Source organism: Marmota flaviventris, chromosome 3 (assembly GCF_047511675.1).
Source record: "Marmota flaviventris isolate mMarFla1 chromosome 3, mMarFla1.hap1, whole genome shotgun sequence".
Taxonomy (NCBI): Eukaryota; Metazoa; Chordata; class Mammalia; order Rodentia; family Sciuridae; genus Marmota; species Marmota flaviventris.
In genome coordinates, this window is record NC_092500.1 from 24,191,892 (window position 1) to 24,214,981 (window position 23,090).

At 36.0% G+C, this 23,090-nt stretch overlaps 1 protein-coding gene across 4 annotated transcripts in view; it reads left to right on the plus strand.

Moving 5' to 3' along the window:
• The first annotated feature begins 1,772 nt into the window (after window positions 1-1,772).
• The window catches only part of Cdk17 (cyclin dependent kinase 17), a 105,602-nt gene continuing 84,284 nt past the window's right edge, over window positions 1,773-23,090 (plus strand). For 2 of the 4 annotated variants that reach the window (XM_071609620.1, XM_071609622.1), the window contains exons 1-2: window positions 1,773-1,856; window positions 10,527-10,657. The gene's annotated coding sequence lies outside the window, so the exon portion shown is untranslated. Of the gene's footprint in view, window positions 1,857-10,526; window positions 10,658-20,912; window positions 20,986-23,090 lie in introns of all 4 variants that reach the window. The other 2 variants (XM_071609621.1, XM_027951147.3) reach the window with 2 other exon arrangements.

The following is a 23,090-nucleotide window of genomic DNA, read 5'->3' on the forward strand; positions in this document are numbered from 1 at the left end:
AACTAATTAAAAAAATAAAAAGGCACACTTGTTCTAAAAAAAAATCTTATCATACATATTTGCATTCTTATATGGTGCACAAGTTTTAAATATGTGTGGAACACAATTGTGGCTAATTTGTGTCCTGGTAATTTTTAGCAGAGAAGTCTGATTGACATGCATGATTGTTGGATATTAGATAAAGTCAACTTTGCCCAGTAAAATATGTGAAAGAAGTCAGCAGGTGGAATCTAAGAAGAAAACTGTCAGAAGTCCCTAAGATATGTGATCTGAAATTGCATTTAAAAAAAATGATATTGTGTTCTTCCAGGTGTTAAAATGAAAAAAAAAAAAATTCTATCTGACTTCACAGGCCTTTTATGTGGTTAAGTGTTTTTTTTTTTTTCCTTGTTTAGGTTGTCTACATCCGGTCCCTATTCTCTTCTTTCAATATTCTCATTATCCCCCTCTAGGGGTTTGTTTTTACTTTATGCTTTTATCCTTATTTGTGGAAAAAACTGGCTCAGTATTACTTTAGTTTGTCTTCACTTTCACTCTGCTGTTCATTCCTAAACTAGCTTCTAGCCTCTGGGAAAGAAGAAAGTAAAAACATTTACAGAAACTGGGCCAACCTCTTGCAGCCCGCCTCCCCCTGGAAAACAAAACCTAACTGCAACAGTAGTCCTTAAGTTCTCACAGCACCTAGTATTTCCCCTCTCTCAACTCTCAGGCTTTCATTGAAATTGTTGATTGTCTTTCATCCCAGCTAGATCCTCAGTCCTTTGGCGACTTAGCATATTTCCAAGAATATAATATATAAAAACATTGTAACATGCCAATAGATGCTTCAACAGCATGGATAGGTGAATGACAGTCGCCTCAGTATCCATTCACACCCAACGCAGGAGAAAAGTTGCAGCGGTCAACAGGCTTCAGTGTGGGTCCCGTGACATTAACTCTAGAAAGCCAGTAGAGAACAGTGGCACTGATCCTTTGCACAGTAATTACTTGGATAATTGAAGCAAAGAGTTTTTGGTTTTGTTTGGGGATGGCGGAAAGATGAAGGAGCTGAATTACTGGGAGAATTTCTTCCGCAGTCGCTGTGGCGGGCACTGCCTGGCCTTCTCGCCCGCGAAGGGTCTCCTCGCGCCCCTGGCTGTTCCAGAAGCGAGGGGGGAAAAATGAGGCCCTGGGCTCCGGGCGCGGGTTTCTGGGGTACCCCGCCCCGCAGGCCCCGCCCACGGCTCGCCGCCCCGCCCCCACCGCTGCCGCCGGCAGGGGTCGCGCTGCCCCCGGCGAGCAGCCCTGGCGGGGGTGGGGGAAGCTCCCGCGGCCGGTCGCCTTTCTCCGCCGCCGCCGCTGGTTGGATCGTTTCAATAAAAGTCTTTTTTCTCGCTCGCTCGCTCTCCTCCGGGGAACAGGCGGAGGCGTCAATCCGCAGCCGCCGAGTGAGAAAGCGACGCACACGCAGCGAGCGAAAGCGGCCGCCCGCGTTCTCTTCAGCTCCCCGCCGTCCAGCCCCACAGCCGAGAAGAAGCAGCCCGCGCCCGGCCGGGCAGCCTCAGCCAGGCGTCTCGCCTCCCGCTCGCTCCGCTCCCGCCGCGGCTTCTCGGAGGGGATTAGTGGGCCGGCCGCGCGGTTCGGCGGCCGGGGAGCCATGTTGACCGGGGGGCTTGGCGACGCGTGAAGCAGCTGCCGGCCCTCTCGGAGCTCCGTTCCCTCTGCCAGAGCCGGAAGGCGGCGGCGGAGGCCTGCGCCGCGGAGGCGCCTCGGGGCTGCCGACCGCTGGGACCCGGACCTGCATCCGGTCGCCGCGGGCGTCGGCGGAGCCGCTTTCCCTTCGCGCCTCGCCCCGGGACGCGGTCCCGCACTTGCTGGTGAGTTGGCGGCGCTGCCCCCGGCTGCCCCGGGGCCTAGAGGGTGCGTGGGAAGGAGGGGCGGGCGGGGACGCGGTGGGCTCTGGCCCGGCCGGGAAGTTGAGGGCGGCGGCGCGGTGCAGGGGGCTCGCGCGTGCCTGTCACCCGTCGGGTCGGGCACGGCCCCCGGGTCGCCCGGGCATTTCCGGGGGTGGGGAAGGGTGTGGGTGTGGGTGTCTGTCCGGCTCCTTCCCGGGAGGCGCCTCTGGCCGCCGCCTCCGGTGCTTGCTGCGGCTTCGGTCTCCAGGGGAGGCCGGTGTCCCCGCGAGGCGGAGGAGGGGAAGAGGCGGAAAGTCCCCTGAGACACAAAGGTCCCCTCGGCGGGGGTGGAGCTGGAAGCGCGGGTGGCGCTGCTCCGCCGCCCCCGGGCGGGGAAGGAAGGGGCGCGGGTCCGCAGGAGGTGGGCGAGGAGGCGGTGGCCGCGGCGCTTCCAGCTCCTTGGAGACGAGGCTGTGCGCGGGTGGGAGCGCGGAAGAGGGGGAGGAGGAGCCCTCGCGTGGGGAGCGGGCCGAGACAAAGATCTGGGCAGCCTCCTGCTGACGGGTCACACCCCTGAGTGTTGGTCCAGAGCGGAGGTGGAGGGAATGCGGGCAACCCAAAGAACCAGTGGAGGGGTGCCGAGTGTTGTCTCGTCGCAGTCGTTTTTCTCGGCGTTTTTGTGCCGGATTCTTTTGCTCCCCAACTCAGCTGGATAGCTCCAGGTTTCTCTCCCTCCCATCACCCCCACACTGCCACATTGACTCTCTTGTGGTTTCCCTCTCTCCTCCCCCCACTTTTCACCCACTCCTTTTTTGGGTAAGCAGTATTTTGCCTTCAGCTTGGGGAACGTTTGCTAATGACAGGATGCCTGAGCTTGTTCTGACCCTGAACTGCCTTGAACTCCTCTCTTCCTCCCACCCTTTCCTTTCTGGGACCTAGAATGTCACATGGCCATTAACAATTAGCTTTTCTTCTGTAAAAATGGCAAAAAACAAAAAAAACAAAAAAAAACATTTAGTTGAAATACGTGGCGCCTCTCTTTTATGTTAATGTGTCCACCGAAGACACCTCGTTAATTATGTTTTATTGCCTCTTAGCCAAATTAATTTTCTAGACACAGAAGTATCAGATTTTGTTTTGAGTCTTGGCCATTTCTAGGTTCAGCAAAGTGTAGTCAGCCGGACCTTCTGTCACTTATCAGGAAATGCTTGACTTAAAGATGGACAATTCTTTCCTCAAACTTTATCTATTTATTTTATTTTATTTTTTTGTGGGGGGGGGTCTTTGTTGAAGGATTTCTTTATAAAAAAGGGTTAGTGTAACAATATGAAAGTAATAAATACGAGTTACTTTGTTTTAGACCGACTTTGTTAACACATTGGACAGAAGAAAATGAATGGGATTTTAAGACTTCTGATCCCTTGAGTTGAACCAAAATCTCCTTTGAAGCTAGAAATAAGGCTGAAAATTAAATTTTCAGAAAAGAGAAGTGCTATTAGTAATATCACTGGTTTTGTTTTGTTTTGAGTCTGTTGAGTTGACTTAATTAAGGTTGGGATGTTGCTTTGTTAATGAAGTCTTTTTTCAGTCTTTGTAATTCTAGCATCTGCATGCTTGCATCAGAAATGGGTTGCAACAAAAGAAATGTGTCTATATTTAAGATATATTCTATTTTTAATTTTTAACGTCATGAGAGAGAATTTGGGAATATAATAGGTGTTATCCTTTTACCTGGCAAAGCATCTTATAGGCCAGAAGCACTAAGTTTGAATGATGTGCTTCAAAAAAATAAGTCTTTGAGTTTAAAATTATTAGGCAAGTATAATTCATTACTTGATTATTTAATAATGAAAATAAAAATATTATTGACATATGAATGGAAATATTATTGAAGTAAAGCCTGTTTAATGTAGGAACATTAATGTTGGTATCACTGTAAGAAGAGTCAGATCTTGTTGCTTACTTCCATTAAAGTATTGACACTATAAAAATTAAGAGATTTTAGTTTAGGGTCCTGTCTCTGAATTGTGGGACTCCCTACACACCCTACTCGGTCTGTTTTAGAGACATTTGTGAAATTAACTACTTATATTCATAATCATGAATGATATGTTTTTTAAATAATATAGTGAAAGGCCATAATAAGGGTTCATTAATTTTTTTCTTCATGTTTATTAGGGCTTGGTTAGATAATCAAAATTTACATCACTGGGAGGAAATATACCAAAAAGACAAGGAAAGTTTCTGGATGGTAGAAGTTATTGGCAGTTCATTTTTTTCCTCTGTATTTTTATAAATTTTCACATTACTTTTATAATTAGGAAAAAAGTAAACGTAAAATTAAAGCATTGTTAATATCTTAATTTGCCTATGACTAAAATAAGCTTTTATAAGTGTATAATTTATTCTCATCCTTGGTTCAGGCCAAACAAAGTAACTGTCAGTGTTGGCTATTTAAAATAATGTAGACTGTCATATGTGTTCTGTTTACCAGAAAGACAAAAGAAAAGAGATACATAGTAAGGAAAGATGAACTTAGAAGAATTGATTCAATGTCTGTGATACCTCCATATATGTGATCTCTTTCTCATAAGTCATAGTTTCATAAAATATAGAAAATATAAATTCTTTTACTTTGTAGCACAGGGATAGCTGTATTGACTAAGCAGATTTTTATGTATGTCTGTTGGTACATTTAATTTTCAGATACTGGTTTCATCCTAGAATTTTGGTGGCAAGAGCTAGTATAAAATCATTGGCTTTGCTCTGTCAAGGCTTGTGTTTTTCAGTAATAATATCTGCCTTCATTCTCTTCATTGATGAAGGTAGTGCTAACTGAAAAAAACAGCACAAATATTTTATTGTGAACAGTAGAAGTTATAATGGCAACTGAGGAAGTTATTCAAAAGTGAAGACAATGATGTCTCTTAATATTAGAAAAGTTATCTGTGCACACTATATTTTGCCCATTTTGTTATTATCTATTAATGCTGAATATTTATAAGATGTTATATTTTAAATATTTATTGTTATTTCCTAGTCTTTATAAAATTATAGCATCATGTCCTGGCATTCTTCTACATAGCTTTTATACTTTCATTGTGATAATTACTTAATGAAATTGTTGCTTCATTGGGGGAAAAAGCTGTTACATGTTAAATCCAACTTGGGTTGGTTTGTTTGTTTTTTTTTAATCATCTACTTCATAAATTCTCACTCCTTCACTCCTTTTCTACAAGGAAAAGAAGAATAATTTTAGGTTCTTTTGAATTTTAAGTGAGCAATTTCAGCTTAACCTTTTAAATAGGAAATAGTTATTTAGAATCCATTTTATAAAATAATCGTGGCATTTTGCATTTTAAATGTTGAACATAAGCAACAATTTATGGCATTTAAATTGTGCTTTAGATAGCATTCATGAAGTAAAAAACTGCTTACACCAGAAAACTTGGTACAGTTCACTAGCATTCAACCTGTAATGTTGCCATTTTCTTTGAACTAGTGGAGAGGAAGAAGGGATTAGACTGACTTTAAAAAAATATATTTATTTTTTAGTTATAGGTGAACACAATATCTTGTTTATTTTTATGTGGTGCTGAGGATCGAACCCAGTGCCTCATGCATGGTAGGCCAGTGCTTTGCCTCTGAGCCTCAACCCCAGCCCCTAGACTTTTTAAAAAAAAATTTTTTTTTTGTAATTGTAGATGGACAGAATGCCTTTATTTTATTTGCTTATTTTTATTTGGTGCTGAGGATTGAGCGCAGTGCCTGGTGCATGCTAGGCAAGTTCTCTGCCACTGAGGTACAGCCCCAGCCCTAGACTGACTTTCAAGAATTCTTATTGTCATTAGTGGATTCTTTGTCATTATTTTGCTTACAGTATAGTTAGTTGGTGTTTACTTTTGATGTCTGCGAAATATTGACCTGGAAAGAAGAATTGCCAAGGGCCAGAAAAATGTATTGAGTGTAGCTTTCTGTTCCTACCCTATTTTCTCTCCCTGTTGGCCAACTTGGAAAATCAATAGACATCTACCAGTAAATCAAATAATGTTGTTATTGTGTTCTGCAGTAACTAATGGTAGTGGATACTGTATTTGAGAAGGTAGATTTGTAGATCCAAAGTATATTGGGAGGACATGAAAATTATCTTGCTTTCCAAAGTCTCTTTTTAAAAATACATTTTAAAATAACCTAACTTAGTATACTCAAGCTGCCATAACAAGATACCATACAGTGGGTTGGCTTAAAAAACAAACATATTTTCTCACAGATTTGGAATCTAGAAGTTTGATATGGGGGTGCCAATTTAGAGTTTTGGTGAAGGCCTGTTTCCTGCTTTGTAGAGGGCTGCCTTCCTAATATGGGTCTCCTGGACTTTCCTCTGGTGCCTATAGGTGAAGGGGAGGAATGATAGAGAGGGAGAGCTGTTTTTCTTTTCCTCTTGTAATGGCACAAATCTCATTATGAATGCACACCTGCAGGACCTAATCTAAATCTAATTACCTCCTAGAGGTTCACATCCGGAACTCTCACTCTGGGAGATTAGAATCTTGGCTTAGAAATTTGGGGGGGGTCACTTAAACATTCAGTGCATAACATAAACTTTGTGAAAGAAATTAACATTAATGACATCCTCTGCTAGGTACTATATTGTTTTGTTAAGTCTTCACAAAAAGTCCATTATATAGGTATTATACCTGTTTTCAGATGAGTAAAATAAGGACTATAGGTTAAATAATTGTCTCCAGGGGCCTACCACTACAGTGATCCTGAGATTCCATTTTAGCATTCAGACCATTATGCTTTAGTGCTTCCCCTCGCATGGAATGCTGAAAAATTAGTTCAGTATTAATGTTTGTTCTTTATTAACAGTGGTAAATTGGAAACTCTAATCAAAATTGGATTTAAACTTAATTAAGTTACTTTTACTACTTAAAATGGAGCCATATAAAATGTATAACATAGAACATGTTTATTACTCAATGAATTCAAATTGGATGCTAAAAAGATATTTAAAATATTTGCATATTTATTTAAAATCATGAATTTATCAGTTCTTTATGCATAAGATGAAATGAATATGAATGTTGGAAAGCAAAAAAATAAGTGGCATTGTTATGGAAGTATTTCTACTTTGTTTTCTTTTTAATTTTACTTATGTGTTTACTTATTTGTTTTGATTTTATATGTGTTAAAATTAGCTTACAGTATTTGAGTATGTGCCACCAAAGCAATCCAGATGCATATGCTATATAGGTTGCTCCATTAGTGGGTGAAAAATTTTCCTAAAGGCAGATAAATTTTATACGCACAGGTACCCATTGGCTTTTAGTATTGGTATTGCTTATTGTAAGTAAGGCATATATTTTGAACACGTTTTCATTCATATGTGACTATATACGATTAAATTGAAATGAGACCAAATTATTCATTTCTTGTCATGACTTTTTCTATCAAACTGATCCTTATGACATAAAAATAGCAAATTACTACTGTTAATATATATATATATCTCTTATCTCGTGCTCACATTTAAAGAACAGAAAATGTTATTTCCTGAAGATGGTTCTTTAACCTGAGAAAGAGTGAAAAGAAACTTGCTTTTTTTTGTTGCCATAAATATTAATTTAATATAAAAATTGCTTTGTTTATATTTTAGTAACACATTCTTGTTTCTTTTTACAGATAGTTTAAATACTTTCAAGAATTTTCTAAATTTTGTTTGTATGTTTGTAAAATATGGGAAAAGTACCCAAAGATAATTATTCTTTCCCTCTATTCTAGGTTAGTTATTAACTTTGTCTTCTCATGTCATATATTTAATCCAGCTATATTTTTAATTGATGACATTATTTTTAGTATGTGTTAATGTTCAATAATACAAAAGTTGATAAAATTAATAAATTTGTGAGAAATTACCAGTTAACAACATGGAAGTTCTTATTATTCTAAACTGAGATAGTCTTCTATAGTTAATATGTGTGTTTTTTAGTACTAAAAAAAAGAGATCAGAGGAGAATGGGAATGTGTACTAGACACTGGTAGGTGTTGTAATTCAAAGATAAAGAGATTGATATGTTGAAATTACAATGCTGTGACATTTCCTTGGAGAGAAGTTTTTATTTTTGAGGTCAAATGTCATTTTCAAAACTCTCCCTCATTTGACTGACATTGTGCTCCAGAGGGACTGCTTTTTTTTCCTGTACTCTCCCCATATTATATATTGTTTAATACTGGGATTAGGAGAAGCAACATTGATTGCTTCATTATTGATTAGTAAATTAGAGTCAGAGTAGTCATGGCCTAGAAGCAGTCAAAAGTAAATTTTTATTTCTTTCATTCATTAGTACCAGGGATTGAGCCTAGGGGTGCTTAACCCTGAGCCACATCCCCAGCCCTTTTTTTATATTTTATTTAGAGACAGGGTACTGAGTTAATTAGAGCCTCACTAAGTTGCTGAGACTGGCTTTGCACTCACAATCTTCCTACCTCCAGCTTCCAGAATTGCTGGGATTACAGGTGTGCACCATTGCACCCGACTCAAAAGTAAATTTTGATACAGTAGAAAATAAAAAAGTCAACAAAGGTTTTGAATATTGGAGCTATACAATGTTAATGATAGTTGGTTGAGAGTAATCTAGAAGCCAATTTGGACAGTAATTTGCCATTATTGAGACTTGTTAATTACATGTAGTCTGTACTAACTTGTTAGTGAAAATAGGAAAGTGATGTAGCCTTCAAAGATTATTGTCTTTTAGACAGATTGAAATATATATAGCATTACATTATTTATTATATGTAAAGAAAATGCTTTTTTAAAATTTTTAGTTGTAGATGAACAGAATACCTTTATTTTGTTTGTTTATTTTTATGTGATGCTGGGGATCAAACCCAGTGCCTCACATGCTAGGCATGCACTCTACCACTGAGCCACAACCTCAGCCCCTTAAAGGTCAATTTTTAAAGGTCAAGCATTGGTAAATATCAATAGTAAAATTTGATTTAACGGAGAATATTTTATCTCTAATAAAATTCAGGTATTTTTGCAGTACTAGACTTAAATACATTTACAAAAGTAAAGTGCAGAATTGTCCTCAGAGGATTGAGTAGTACGTTTAATGTCATTTCTGCTACCTTGATAGTTTATGTATACAGTTGACTAGGAGTTTGCTTTTCAATAGACTTACTATAGTTAGTTCAAAACTATTTTATGGTTTACTTTTAAAATTAAAGACTTTAAAAAGTGAGTTTTAAATTTTACTTTTGCTTTAGTATTATATTAATAAACTTACTTTAGAAATCAGAGATTATGCCTTGGTAACAGTGTGTTTTAGTCAGCTTTTTAATTTCTTTGACCAAAAGACCTCACAAGAACAATTAGAGGAGGAAAATTTTACTTGGGGGATCATGGTTTCAGAGGTCTTAGTCCATATATGGTTGACTCCTTTGTTCTAGGCTGGAGGTGAGGCAGAACATCATGGTGGAAGATTGTGGCAGAGGAAAGCAGCTCAGAACATCACACCAGGAAGCAGAGAGAGGGACGAAATATATACCCCAAGGGCCTGCCCTCAGTGACCTACCTCCTCCAGTTATATCCTTACTGCCTATAGTTACTTACTACCCAGGCAACCCCTATTAGCGATTAATGCATTGATTAGGTTAAGGCTGTCCTAGCCCAGTTTCGCCTCTAAACTTTCTTGCATTGTCTCACAAATGAGCTTTTGGAAGACACCTAATTATAAATCATAACAATGTATTTGAAATATGACTTTTAAAAATGAATTTTCATAGTTTATGAGATTTAGTGCTTTTTTAAATCCTTCAACTTATTATATGGTCATAATACATGGAAAGTTTTTTATAATAGTTAAATTTTTGAAATCATGATTTACCTACATTTATCTTTTCAGAAAGAGTAGAGTCAGCATTGTATTTTGTAATAAATTAGTCAGCATATGTTTTTGCTGACCTTTCCCTTTTCAGTATATATTCTTATTATTTAAACTTTCTTTTCTCTCTGATTTCCACCTTCACCCCCCAGGAAGCTATAAAATGACTGAAACATTTATGTTAGGTATCATTTTTGGGGAAAAAATCTACAACTCAAGTTTCTATTTAATATAGTCTAGAATATGTTTTCATTTTTTATATCATAAAGACTACTTGAGTAGTAACATGATTATGGGATTATGAGATAGTTAACTCTTTAAGGTCAGATTGGGAAAGAACAGAAAACCTATTTGATAGTGTTCTGGGAATTTGAAATAATGGATGTAAAGCAATTTGCAAAGTATTGCACCTAGTGAGCACTCACAGTTAGCAATTATTTTTGTTATTCTTTATATAATTAGAAGAATTATTGATAATGTTAGTAAATTTATTTAACCAATCTTTTCCTTCAGGTTGATGAATGTCTAAATTAGTGATTCACAGGGACTGTTGAATCAAAATCATCTCTCTGGCTTTTTAAACTATTCATACCTCCTGAATTTTCCAATATACCTCTCCACCCACTCAATTTGAGAATTCACTCCTGTAGTGGTATTACTAATGGATATACGGTGTGTCCTTCATGTATATTGGGGGAAGAGGTGCGGGTGAGGACAAAATAATCGAGGGTATTCATTATTGTTTCTTTTCTTTATTTTTTAGGGGTGCTGGGAATTGAACACAGGGCCTTATGTATTCTAGACAAGTACTCTACCACTGAGCTATATCCCTGACTCCCTCATTGTTGTTTCTTAACTAATGGCCATTAAGAATAAAGAAGCCTTACTTTTTCAGTAAGTACATTGATAAGCTGTTTCTTAGGGCCAGTAAAATTTTTCTCTTAACCATTTGCCCATGTTCCATTTCCCTTGTTTAGATCTGTGCTTCTACCATTGTTTGACATCTAAATAGTCTAAAGAATATTCATTCTTTGTTAATGACTCTTATGTGTAACTTAAGTTTTTTAAAATTAAAGTAGAATAACTGGTCATAAAACTTACTTAAAAGAAGAAACTGTTGTTGCATTTTATTCTTTGTCTAAAAAAATCTGCTTGGATGTTTATTATTCATTATCTTATATTATCATTTATGATATTTTGTTCTTCTAAGTCAGTGAGTGGCCCTGCCCTGAATTTCAAAAGTGTGATTAAAAAAACAACAGCAATAACAAAAACTAAGTATGTGTATGTGTGTGTGTGTGTCTGTCTGTCTATGTGTGTGTATCTCTAAGTGTGTCTGTGTAATTTCAAGCACAGAACAACTCAGTCAGTCTCTGGGTTTGGGTTTCTAATGTTCTATGTGATTCTTAATGGGTTCTAGAGTTTTAGAAAAGCTGTTCTTAGGTTTTAGCATAGTGTTAAGGAAAGATCCACTCATATAAACTAAAGTGAAGGCAAAGTGATTTAAATTTTCCTTCATTCTATGTTAACATCTTATATTTTCTTCCCTTTTTAATTCTACTTTGAACTTTCTAGTTTTATCAGTTTTTTTGGGGGGAGAATCTTTTAATATTTTTATCCTTTTAGTGAATGGTTTTGTCATAGTCTTTTAGTTTATTTCTTCTCAGAATCTTACTGTTTTCTGTCTGACTCTATTATTATGTTTTGAAAGTTATTTTAAAAATATATGACAATGTAGAAATTAGAGAATCTAAATTCCCTGATGCAGTCATTATCATCAGATATTTCCTTGTCTTTTTTTAATAAATAGTTTTTTAAAGGTACTTTTTGTTTAAGATAATTTTTATGATTTAATGTAAGAATTTTTTAAAAATACCAATTATTTTTTAAAAATCTTTCATTTTTTTAGTTAAACACAATACCCTTATTTTGTTTTTTTATTTTTATGTAGTGCTGAGGATCGAACCCAGGGCCTTGCACACGCTGAGCCACAACCCCAGCCCCCCCAATTAATTTTTATGGCTATCATTTTAGGGTTTTTTTTGTCAGTCCATCAAAAAGGTTTAATTGTTTTATAGTGTTTGATGTAAATTATTATTTTTCATATTTTTCTATTTTAAATTATTCTGTGACATTTTTGAGCATGTGATACCTCCTTCCCTGTCTCTCCACTTTGATGTTCACTTCCTTAGAGTAGATGCCCAGAAGTGCAATTCTCAAATCAAAGTCTATGAACTTTTTTTTGGGATTGCCATTAGTCCCAGTACCACTAACAATATACCACATCTATTTTTAGTATTACAATATTTAAAATACTTGGTTTTGATAATTGGTTTGTAGAAAGAATGCCATAACTTGTATTTGAATTTCTTTGATTGGTTCCACCACCTTTGTATTTTCACTTCAAATTTCTAAGGAGACTATTAATATTCTTTGAATCTTTGTAGTTTCTTCTTTTTAAAAAAATTATTAAATGATATTTTCTTCATTTCAGAGCAAATAGTTATGTATAATTTTATTAAAAATCATATTTTTTTATTCAGTTGCCTATTTACATACTCCTTTCAGGTTGTTTTTTATTATTGGTGCTTTATAATATATATTATTATTTCCCCCAACAGTTTGATATTCTTATATGTTTTTAAATTCTACTTTTATAAGTGGTGTGCAAAAAAACATGTAGAATTAAGATAAAAAATTGGGTATGGGAGGAAAATTGCAGTTGGCTCTTTCAGCTCTGTCTCTCATTGTTTCTTCAAAACTACCTCTCTACTATAAAACTTGAACCTTAGATACGTCAGCGTGTCTATAAGAGTTGCATCAGGAATTGGAATAGACTTGTTCTTAACCATTGTCCAGATTATACCAGTTAGAGCATCTCAGTAAAAGATTAGGTAGTGTATTAGAGATTTTATCAGTTTGTCTTACCATCAAAGATGAACTTGTGGTTATGAAGAAAGGAGAAAATGACATTTTGCCTAAGATGTTAGGTCTGTTTCTTAGAGGAGGTAATGCTAAAGCTTTGTGAGTAGAGAAACACTTCCTAGAATTAAAAAGCTGTAACAGGGAGGTATGAAAAAAGATTTACATTTCTTTAAAAATATTTTTTGTTATTTTCCATCTAATGAATAGTTCCATGTGGTACATGTAAAGAAATAAGGTTGCTGTGTAGGTAGTAGTGGTAGGCAATGAGGTCAAAGAAAGAGATATCCCAGTTAAGGAGTTTAAGAGTTTTTTAATCTATAGAATTGAGCTGCATATCGAACATTTTTTAGGCAGAATATCATGTTTCTATAATGAACTATTTTGGAAAGTTTTGTGCATAATTGCAAATGAGCTGCTTCTGAAAGTTGAATGGATGTCCTTTTGTGATATGTTAACATTTCAGAAATAGCCTCAAAGGGTTGCTTCCTGATGAAGAGCTTACTACCTCTCCCCCTCTTTTTTCTAGTTTGGTTCACCTCAGAGAGATGAAAATTGTTTTTAACATCTCTTAGGAACACTTGGAAAAATGTGTTTAATTTGCAAACCCTTTGCCATTTTTATCTCTCAATAAGGACATGTTTCTATATGTTAGAAATCATTTTCCCCATTTTGTTGGGGGAAATCAGAAATATAAATAGTAGATTTACAAAATGCAAAAATGATAAACCCTTCTATTTAATTATAAATATCAGCACATTTTATAATCAAGAATACATCTATTAACTATACCTTTAGAAATGATTTTGCAGTTCCTTAAACTCCCTGCTAAATATGAGATCATATAACACTCTCCATTTAAATAGTTACTAAGTTAGGTACAGGTTCTATGAATAGGCTCATTTTAGCAACTGTAGTGCATCTCAGTACATTAAATTCAACTGAGTTTGACTTGAAACACTCTGTTGTACTAAAATTTACAAGTAATTTTTTGGTACATAATAGTTCCTTTTTTATTTTTATTTTTTAGTTGTAGTTGGACACATTATCTTTATTTTATTTATTTTTATGTGGTACAGAGGATCGAACCCAGCACCTCGCACATACTAGGCGAGCGCTTTACCGCTGAGCCACAACCCCAGCTCCAGTGCATAATAGCTCTTAAATCAGATTTCCTTGTCTCATAGTATTTACTCTTCAGAAATGAATTTTTTCCCCTTTCCTTAGTATTTGAACTCTTCAGATTCTTCTATTTTGGTAGGCATTTTAAGTTATTTAAAAAAATTCAACCTAATTTTTAAAAAATATTTTTAAATCAGTAAATCAGTATATAGGGGGATACAGAAAAGTCTTGTTTCCTCTTTGTTCTCTTCCTCTTTGTTTTCTTCCCATACCTTTTATAGGTAAACATTTCTTTTAGTATCCTATTTATCTTTCCTGTTTCTTTTTGCAAATATAAACAAATGTATATTTTATTTTGGAGCTCTTTCCATAACTAGACAAAGATTTTGATCTTTAAAGATCTGTGTAGTATTTCATTATGTGGATGTAGCATAGTCTAGTCACTTGATCCTATGTGGACACTTTAGTTGTTTCCTATCTTTTGCCTCTACAGTGTCAAATGAATATGAAACAAACGAGAGATATATATATATATGTATGTATGTATTTTTTTTTCCTACTTGTACAAGTGAATGTATCGTTTTGATTTTGAGAACCAGGGTCACTGGGTCATTTTCTTGCTGTGTGAACTTGAAAGGACCTAGAAGCAATGACTTAGTAGCAATGAGCATATCTAGTACCCAGATCTTAGTTTCTAATGCCATTTTCCTATAAAAAGTCCTCCTTGGAGAAATGGCTGGTTTTAGGATTGGGGCAGAAAATACAAATAAAAGGCAAACCTGGAGCATATTATAATGCTGAAATATAAGGAATACCAAACAATAAAAGTGAGTGGGCTTTGTTGAAGGGACATAGCTCAGTGAAAGAATTTCCAGTGACCAATACTGGGGAAATTTGTGCAACAAAATGAAGTAGTATTGAATTATAACCAAAGCATAAAATATTATTCATGAGTTTATACTGATAAAAATAAATGGTCAACTAAATAAATGGGAAAGAGTAAATGAATCTTTTGTGCAGAAGAATTAATGATTCATGTCGCTATTCAGTTCTCAAGGAGGTATACCCTATACTGTGTAACTTTTTTCAAAATAGTACAGTATGGAAAATTGGGAAAAGAATAACTTGACTTGGGAGAAATGGTCACCTCAATCATGTGATTAAAGTTAGCATTAACAGTGATAAATCATATTGATAGCATGATGTGATGAGAGTGACACTTTACTTCTGTGGTCTTCCTTCCCCAAAACCATAACCCCAGTCTAATTATGAAAAAAAAAAAAAACATGAAACAAATCCCAGTTGAGGGGCTTTGTACAAAATATTTGTATATTACTCCTCAAAACTGTCAAGGTCATCAAAAACAGGGAAGTCTTAGAGAGACTGTTACAGCCAAGAGTAACCTAAGAAGACATGATTATTACAATATAATGTGGTAAACTGGATAGGGCTTGGAAGCAGAAATAGTATATTAGGTAAAAACTAAGGAAATCTAAATAAAGAATGGACTTGAGTAAATAATAATGCATTAGTATTTGTTCATTAATTATAACAAGGGTACCATACTATTGTAAGATCTTAATAGTAAAAACTGGATGTGTGAAATAGAAGAATCTGGTACAATTTACAATTTTTATATAAACTTAAAAAATTCTAAAATAAAAGCTTATTTAAAATAAGATAAATGCTTCTGTCACTGTGCTAGATACTGCCAGATTGCCATGCTGTTACCTGAAAGTATATGAAGCATTTTTCCATAGTGTTGCCTGCTGAATATGTTGTCAGACTTAGAAGTTTTGTCAGTTTGATAGATGAGAACTGGTGTAATTGAGGCTGTTGTGTTTCTCTCTTTATCAGTGATGTTAGGTATTTTTTCATATGTCCAGCGGACATTTAATTTTTTTCCCATTGAACTCTCATGACCTTTGTTTTTCTATTAGGTCATTGGTCTTTTTTTTCTTGGCTTTACGAGTTCTCTATAAGGAGATAAGCTCATTATGTATGATGTGGGTTTTTTAGGTTGTTTATAGTTTTCTTTAATGCAAAACTTTGTTTTTCTTTTATACCATTGTATAATTTTCCCTTTTATGTTTCTGGATTTTAAAATATAGTTACAAAAGGCTTTATTATAGTAAGATTTTAAGGGAATGCATACATATTATTCTTCCATGAAAGAACATGTGTTCTTTTTCACTGAATCTTAAAATTGGGATGTTTTAATCCTCCCTATCTTTGGGGCATTTTATTTTTATTTTTATTTTTTTAAATTTTTCTTTAGTTGTAGATGGAAACATTTATTTTATTTATTTTTATGTGGTGCTGAGGATCGAGCCCAGTGCCTCACACATGCTAGGCAAGCACTCAACCACTAAGCCACGACTTCAGCCCTCTTTGGGGCATTTTAAATGCTTTACCTTTTCTTTCAAATTACTCTTACATAAGCATGCCTTGGTCTTTGTGTTTTAAGTGATTTCTAGTAAAAGAAATGCCCAAACATTTTCTCCTTATGGAAGTTTCTTTTCACTCTTAAATTGTAATATATTTTATAATATTTTTCATAGTATTGTGGATTATTCATATATTCAACTTTCCCCATTCTGTTTCTCATATGATTCTTGCTTAGATTATTAAGTTTATCTGTGATCTATTTCTTACCTTCCTTAGAACTCCTCAGTGATACTTTGACCTCTGTGATATTTGTAACCTCTTTATTTGTCATTCAGAATATAATGAGTGAACCAGTTAGTTGTATTATTGAGAAACTGGGATATCAGTAGTGTCAATGGATACTGCCTAATGTAGAATGAATATTTCCCCCACACTGTTATGAGTCTAGTATTGCTGAACTGAATTTTTAATAGACATTTGAAATGGTATCTGGTAGGGCTATGGAATGATCACCAGAAATCACCTGTTGAGTTTCTAGCTTTTAGCAACAAAGGAGAGTTCACATTTCCAGAGTTGGTAGCATCTGCAGGGGGGTAAGGGGTGTTGTGGTGAAAAGTATAGTGTAGTGGAAAGGGACAGCAAAGTTGGGGTATTATATTGAGGGGTTGGAGTCTAGCATTTCAATGTAAGACTTGATTACTGTTAGCTTTTTATCTCTGTGACCAGAATGTGATCTGCTGGCTCTATTGCTTTGGACCTGAGGTGAGGAACAATCTCATGGCAGAAGTGTGTAGCAGAGGAAAGTTGCTCAGCTGATGGCAGCCAGGAAGTTGGAAGGGACGAAGGAAGGGGGGGAGCTGGAGAGAAGATAAACACTCAAAGAGCATCCCCTTCCCCATTAACCTGTTTCCTCCAAATAGGTCCCACCTACCAGGAGTCCATTCAGCCATCAGTGGATTAATCCACTAATAAGGTCAGAGCCCTCATGATCCAATCATTTCCCAAAGCCCTACCTCTGAACACATGAGACTTTCCAAATCCAAACCATAACATTTGGAATTAGAGTAAGGTTCATGATGTAATAGTTTAGGATTGACAGACTTAGCAAGGCAAAGGTTTTAAGGTAAGATTTTCAGTCTTGGAAAGTGAACAGTCATTTACCCGTTGTTTATTAAAAAAATGAATATTCTGATTTGGTTTGTATGGGTTTTTCTGGAAGTTCCTGAAATGAACAATGAAGTTATTTGGAACTCTTATCTACTTCACAATATTTTCCTGGAATAGTAAAGTCATTTGTTGAAGACAGATGAATAGTGATAGTTATTGTAGACTGTAAACTCAGGGTAGACAGTTTCAGTTCTCAGTGCTCACTCAAAATGTATTTATAAAACGTCTAATTCCTGGGCACATCTATAAAGACAATACATTTTCTTGGTGAGTGGTTTGACTTTGAATTTTTTCACCTGAGGAATCAGGCCTAACTTTAATAGTTAAGGTATCTAAAACACCCAAGCAGACACAGATGGATATGAGTCTTCAGCCCAGTGAAGAGGTCAGGGTCAGAGAGAGAAATCTGGGAGACAGAATACTGAAGTCATGTCTGAATGAGCTTGCCTATGAAGGAAACAAATAATATGAAAAATGCTTGGGACTTTTAAGTTCTTAATGGTCACACTGTTATGTATTTGTGTGTGTGGGGGTGTCTGGGGGTAGGGCAAGAGTGGAATAAACCTGAAAAGGAATGGCCAGAGGTTGAAAGAAAACCAGTATATTGTTATAGGGAAGTCAAGGAAATGTTTTTAAGGCTGATGTGGGAGTGGTCAAACTCCTATAAAATTGGGAAGGATAGGTAAGAATATAGGGTAGTTATATTGGTGTAGGTTAGTTGAGGAAATTTCTGCTTGCAGGTTTCTGTCTTTAATATCAATTGTTTACAAATATGTACAAATGCAGTTGTGATAGGTGGGGAAGAGATTATTATGTATGTTATTGGATATGGTTTGAAGTGAGCATTGGAGAGAGTGGGAGATCAAGCTTAGCTGAGAAATGTAGTAAGATTGTTAATCAGTGTTGACACTCATTTAGGTTTGTTGATCAAAACTGCTTTGTTATGTGACTGTTCAGCAGTGCTGATGTCAATGTTTAGATGTGGAGAAAGCCTTAGGTAAGTCAAGATTGGGATAGATAAGCATATACAGTTCTGCTTCAGTAAATGATGGGGACACATTCTGCAAAATGTAGCATTCGGAGTCTTCATTATGCAGATATGATAATGTGCTTATACGAGTCTGGATATTATAGGTCAGTCACTCAACATGGCTTTTTGCCACACAATTGAGATGTGGCAAACAAGATGTTTGAGGTTGCTACTAGCATAAATGTGGCATATTATTTTATAGTAAGCATTTTGCATATAAGTAGAAGGAATATACTCTAACAGTGAAAAGTACAGCATAGCAAATACATAGACAGTAACATAATTGTTCAAAATCATTATCAAGTAATGTGTACTACACATAATTGAATATATTTGTGGTTTTTTTTTATGACTGGCATTACAGTAGATTCACTCATACTCACATCACCACAAATATATAAGTGATGGGTTGCACTTTGATGTCTCTAGGTGGTAGGAATTTTTCAGCTCCATTGTAATCTTATGGGATCACTGTTGTATGTGCAGTCTCATCATTAACCAAAATGTTGCCATCTGACTATACACTGAAATAGTCAGAAGTACATTTACCTTTCCCCTGCTCCCTGCCTGTGGAGTAACTATAGCAAAGCTGCTTTGTTGTGCCACTTCCTTTCTTTCTGAAGAATATTCTCACATGTTCTGCTTACTTACCCTTAAACTTACTACTTGACCAGTATTAAGCCTGTCTGAAGTTATTTTTACTTCTGTGGAGAAGTAAATTTGTCCTTCCTCTACCTGGTTTTCACAGGGCTTTGAGGTCTCTGGCCATGTTTTTTGGGATGAAGGGGTTTTAAAATAGAATTATAAAGAAAGAATAAGAATTTGCCAGGAGGACAGAGCATGGGATGAAGAATGGGAGGACCTAGTGGTTCTGGGTAGAGGGATATGCTTGTGTAAAGCAGAGAGGCCTGAACAAAACACCTTAAAGGAATGGAAGTTACAAATAATTTCACTGAGACAATGAAAGTACTTATTGGGTATGTGATCTCTAAAGATAGGGCTGAAAAGTAACAGGGTCAGCACATAGGCCTTATATGCCTAAGTGGAAAAAGATCATTTGGCTCCAGTGATGAATTTTCCTTTAACAGTTTTTTTGAGTGTGTACAGATGTTGAGTGTGTACAAATGTTAAATCGGTTATGATGTTATTAACATAGGTATTATATATTGGGAAATTCTGTTTGTAGGTTTTTTAAATCTATTTTTTTAGTTTATACATAATAGTGGGGTTAATTTTGACATTCATAAATGCATTTAGCATCGTGGAAGTTATTTAAAATTGAGAATATTTTTGTACTAATAATTTTACGAACTTGGCTCACATGTTACCCCACAAAAGTTTATCTCATTTTGACTGTGATGGGGAAGAGAGATGGTCAGTGGTGTGTAGCCTGCAGTTTTACATACAGCACATATATTTGATGTTCATTATTTGAAAGTATAGTAGAGGAAGTAATGTCTGTTGGATGCTTCACCTCGTGCTAGCCACAATACATCAATTCTAATTTAGATGTTACATTCTTTTGAGATAGTTGTTAATTCCTTCTTGAAAAAAAAAAACTGAGCATGGCTTTCTAAGTGTCAGACTTCTTATTCTCACCAATGTCCAAATGAGGGAATCAGGATTTGAACCTAGTTTAGGCTTACTCTAAAACTTACTCTCAATTTTTGTTACACAAAGTGGACTTCCTGTAGGCTGTAAACCCTTCAACACTAGTGTCAAAGTAGTATGTAATTAACATTTCACCATGGTATTAACTAAATGTAGAAATATGTTACCTCTCAGCTTTTGAGGTTCAAGACCGAACAGGTAGTGAGTAATAATGGAGAATCTAGGCCCAGATAGCCAGTCTTTCATTAACTGGAGTCTATTTAATTCCACTTAGTGGAGAATTCAGATAACCAAAAATATTCTGTTGATGAGAATTTTAGTTAATTCAAGAATCACTGTTTTTAAATGTTTTTCTACGTCCTCATGAGAAACCTATCTTTGAATATTTAAAAGATCTGTCATTTGTAATGCATATATTGCATATTTTACCATCTTTTTATTTATATTAATTTAATCCAGTACTTTAATTTTTCTACTTGTAATATGCTGATATTTCCTAAATAAGTGGAAGTATTACAATAGAAAAATCCTACGAGTAAAAGTGAAAACCTTTGGGAAAAAACCAAAGTTGTGGCTATGGAGTTAGGTATAAATTTTCTTCTTATTGTTTTGATTACTATAGATCTTATAAAGAAAATGGGGTATGCTTTGTTAATTGACTTGTTGTTTTGTTCCGTCATATTAGAATTGGTATGTGAGCAATTTCTAATTTTCCACTTAGCAACTAATGTGGTAGACGATTAAGGTGTCCCCCCAAAAATACAATCACCACAAAGTTTTTCCTAAGGTGATGGTAATTTTATAGTTTTAAGGTCAGTTTTGGGGAGACTCTTTTTCTCCGGTATTTTCAATCTTCAAAATTAATCATGTAAGAGTGATCTTTTTCTTAATAGCCTTTTCTTTCCTCAGAGAAAAACTTTACCAGAAGGTTGAAGAGTGCTGGCATTTTTAATATGTTGCCAAGACTTCCACTGTTGCCAAGGCAAGTTGGCCCCTATCCAGTAGAATTTGTCTTACAAAGGCTTTATAGTATTAGTTTTCTAAAAATGTAATAAATCGTTATTGTGTCATAAATTGCAGAATGACTTATAGTAACTATAAGAATGTGGCCTTTTAAATATGTAAATGTATGTGTTATTACTTAATTTTTCCTACTAAAATTAGGTCCCAAATTGCTGTTTTAATTTCTTATTGTTGGAATTATGATTGATTAAAAGGGTAAATGAGGCTGGGCATGGTGGTGCACGACTGTAATCCCAGCAGCTTGGGAGGCTGAGGCAGGAGGATCAAGAATTCAAAGCCAGCCTCAGCAACTGGGTGGCACTAAGCAACTCAGTGAGACCCTGTCTTTAAATAAAATACAAAATAGGGCTGGGGATGTTGCTTAGTGGTCGAGTGCCCCTGAGCACAATCCCCAGTACCAAAAACAAAACCAAAAAAAAGGGTAGAGGAGGGAGGAAAAAAGGAGGTACTGAGAAATGAAATTAATCAAGTTTTATTGTTCTATTGTATTCATGTACAAATATGTAATAGTGAATGTCACTATTATGTATGATTATAATGCACCAATACAAATTTTAAGATAAAAAGATTTCACATATTAAAAAAGAGCAAATGATTAGCTTTACTCTATATGATATCTTTACATCAATGGGATTATCATGAGTCAGGCAGAGCCTTCAGTTTTATAGATTTGATATAACTTTTTAGTTTATTTTGAGGGATGTAGAACTATAGAAACTATTCTAACTAGAGAATAAAGTATAGTGTTAATTAAAAATGTAGAACAAGAAATAATTGAAATAATTGGCTTAATATAACAAATTTTGGGGGAGATATTAGTGATGTGATGGGGTAAGGGATATTTTTTTTAAAAAAAGCATCCTTAACAAATAAATAATATGGTAAAACCCAGAAGTTTCGATTTATATAGGCCACTTAATCCTGGTGAGTAAATCAATGTAGAAGACCAGATTGTAGATTTGAAGATTGGTTGGGAATAGGTTTAAGAGAATGGGTTTTCAGCCTTCTCTTTATAATCAAATATTCATGGAAAACTCTTGAGACTTTTCATTTAGGTGGGTTATATTTGCATATATTTATTATTATATATATGAAAACATTTTAAATGGTAAGTAATTGTAATTTATTTAAAATAGAAAACATTAAATGCCACAGTCTGGCTGGGCACAATTCAGGAGCCACTTGTCAAAAGAAACGAACTTTATTTTTAGAACACAGGCCAAACCACACAGCTCTTGAGGAAAACCTTCAGAGCCCAACTGCCACCACTGGCTTCCCACAAGCCTCTCAACCTCCCCCACTCCTTCTGCTCTTGAGGCTGATTGGCTGGGTCGCGTGGGCGGAGCCAAAAAACGTCCCCCAATGAGCAGCTCCGTGGTCTGAAAGGGCGGGGAAACAACCCACTGAGCATCACCCCAGAGGAGCCAATCAGTTGGCAGCTAGAAGTTTGCTGGGGCTGCTGTGAGCCAATCATCAGCTGGCAGCTGGAAGTTTGCTGGGGCCCCTTCGGCTGTGGCTCTCAACATCTCCCCCGTTTTTTTTGTTAACACATTTTTAAATGAAAAAATAACTTAAATAATATGAGAAGAGATGCATTATATTACATACTTGCAGATCTCCTTTAATGTGTAGCTTACTTGAAAACAGATGGATTCTCACATCTTAATGCACATTTTTGCATTTTAATCTATTACAGTATTCTGTGAAATTTAGTCTCTATAAAAACTGTACATTTGTGAGATAAGTGTAGAAAGAGCAAATAACTTTTTAGTATTGTAAAAATTATTTTGATCTCAAGACCCCCTGTAAAAATTTCTCAGAGCACATTTGGAAAATCTGCTTTGGAGCAAAATGAAATTGGATCCTGATCCTGTCTTTGATCTTACTCCCTGGATTGGATATTCTTATGGGCTGTCTCTGTCATGCCTTTGTAACTTAACAAATTTCATTTCTCAAATCTACACTCAGATATAATGCTAAGTGAAGTTAGCCAATCCCCAAAAAACAAATGCCAAATGTTTTCTCTGATATAAGGATGCTGATTCATAATGGGGTTGTGGGGGG